The sequence below is a fragment of the Galeopterus variegatus genome, unplaced genomic scaffold, assembly GCF_000696425.1.
Source record: "Galeopterus variegatus unplaced genomic scaffold, G_variegatus-3.0.2 Scaffold18722, whole genome shotgun sequence".
NCBI lineage: Eukaryota > Metazoa > Chordata > Mammalia > Dermoptera > Cynocephalidae > Galeopterus > Galeopterus variegatus.
The window spans coordinates 1,374-3,759 of record NW_007744833.1 but is presented as its reverse complement, the minus strand read 5'-3'; the positions used below and the strand labels follow the sequence as shown (position 1 = coordinate 3,759).

Below are 2,386 nucleotides of genomic sequence, written 5' to 3'. Positions count from 1 at the left end.
ATAACAAATAACCGAACATATAATTTTACTTACAAATTTCTAAGTAGTTGTATGATATCATATGCTGTCTATGAGTGGGCACCTAGGTTTTGTTTTCTATGGAAGCATCTACATGTTTGTTTTGTTTTACAGAAACTAAAATAGATAGTTCACAGTATTGCTAGGCATATTTAATTAACAGTAATTTGTTGTATGTTTTCAAATAGGTAGAAGAGAGGAGATCACATGTTCTTATCTCAAAGAAATGAGAGAGAGAGGAAGGAAGGAAGGAAGGAAGGAAGGAAGGAAGGAAGGAAGGAAGGAAAAGAAAGAAAGGCGTGGGGAGAGAGGTTGAGTAGAAATTAATGAGAAATTGGTTGATGGATACAAAGAATGATTACATATTGTAATGAAGAACAAAGTAACTATCCTGATTTTGCCATCACATATTGCAAGCAACTATTGACAGCTGACTTTGTACCTCACAAATATGTGTAATAAATTACACTTGAATTAAAAAATGAAATGATAAAGTTTTTCAATGATGAATATTCTAATAACCCCGATTTGATCACCACAAATTGTGTACATGTACTGAAATACAACTGTATAGCCCATAAATACATCCAATCAATAGAATTCAATTAAAAAATAAACAAATTCTTTTAAAAAACAAACAAGTAAAATTTAATATTCACAAAAGAAGATACACAACCAAGCAATAAGTTAAAGCAAAAGTCCTCAACACCACTAGTCACCAGGAAAATGAAAATTAAAACAAAATGAGTTACTACTTCTCCTACTAGAATTGGGTAAAATAAAAAATAATGGTACTATTGGAAGTAATGGGGACCTTGTGTGTATTGTCAGTGGGAGTGAAAAATTGAACAAACACTGAAAAATAGTTTGCTAAATAGTTCATCACACATCAGCCAAGAGAATAAAACATATGATCACAAAAAGGAGCTTTAGTCATAACTGCTCCAAAATGAAAATAGTTCAGATGTTCATCAACAAAATAATGGGGAAAAAATGGTGATATATCCAGAAAATGAAATGCAAATAGTAAACTACTGATGAGTATAAAAACAACCCCTCGCCCCAAAAATAAACCTACTGTTGGTTTTGATTAATAAGAAATTTTAGGATAAGACAAACTGAAAGATGGGAATAAAAATCAGACCAGTGGCTGTATGCCGGGTGGCAGGCTTTCCCTGGACAAGGACAAGAGGGCCCATTCAGGCAGGATGGACATTGTCTCTTGATATTGCTGGTGAGTTAGAAGTGCAGGTACTTGCTGCAACTGGTTGAAAGAAATGCCTCGGATGGGAGCATTCTACTGTGTAAAAATCGTACCTCTACTTGAAATGAATGGCAACAATCAATTCTCAAAATTGTTTGAATAGCTAAAATTCATTCTTTGAAGAGCAATTCATTATAGACTATGATGTAGAAACATTTTGCTAAGGGTTTGTGATTCACAGAATTTTAGCAATCAACAATTTGATGTGGTGATAACAGCTCAGTAAATGAATCCAAACATTGAGATTTGTCTGCAATACAAAGTAAAACAGATTTTTTAAAAAGATGCAAATGTACAAATAAATATACTTTCTCTTTAGGAAATCCCACATAATCGCTCTGGATAGCCATCAAACATGGGGAAGATTAATGCCTTATTAACTCTGATGTAAAGCAGCTGCTGACCAGTCCACCTTCTTAGGACTCCTCTGACGTCATTGATCTCTGGATTGTGCATGAGGGGGTTGAGTGCAGGGGAGAAGATAGCGTAGAATGCTGACACAACCTTGTCCTGGCCAGCTGACCTGTAGGATCTGGGTCTCAGGTACATAATAATGGCAGATCCATAAAAGAGTCCCACCACAGCCAAATGTGACGAGCAGGTGGCAAAAGCCTTCTTGCAAGCTTCCGTAGGATGCATGTGCAGAACAGCAGTGAGGATGTGACTATAGGTCAGGATGATGGAAAATGGGACCAGAAACATTAACACAGCAGAGGTATGTGACATACTCAAAGACAAACATGTCACTGCCACCCAAACGCACCAGCCTGGAGGACTCACAGATGAAACTGTTGATCTCGTGTGCACCACAAAATGGGAGGCTCACCGTAGCAACAACCTGCATGAGCCCATCAGATGACCTCAGGAACCAACACCCCAAAGTCATTCTCAGGTATAACTGCCAGCTCATGAGGATGCGGTATTGCAGGGCTGGCAAACAGCCATATGATGGTCACAGGACATGGCTGACAGGAGGAAGCACTATCCACCACATAGAGTAACCAAGAAGAATATCTGCAACCCACAATCAGCAGAGCGCATGGACTTCTTTCTGGTCACCTAGTCAGAAGGTAGTGGAAACCAGCATCAGGTCTACGAAAGACA

General features: G+C 38.1%; 1 pseudogene; it reads right to left on the bottom strand.

Moving 5' to 3' along the window:
* Positions 1–1,487: 1,487 nt before the first annotated feature.
* On the bottom strand, positions 1,488–2,378 carry LOC103582962 (annotated as a pseudogene).
* Between the last annotated feature and the right edge of the window lie 8 nt (positions 2,379–2,386).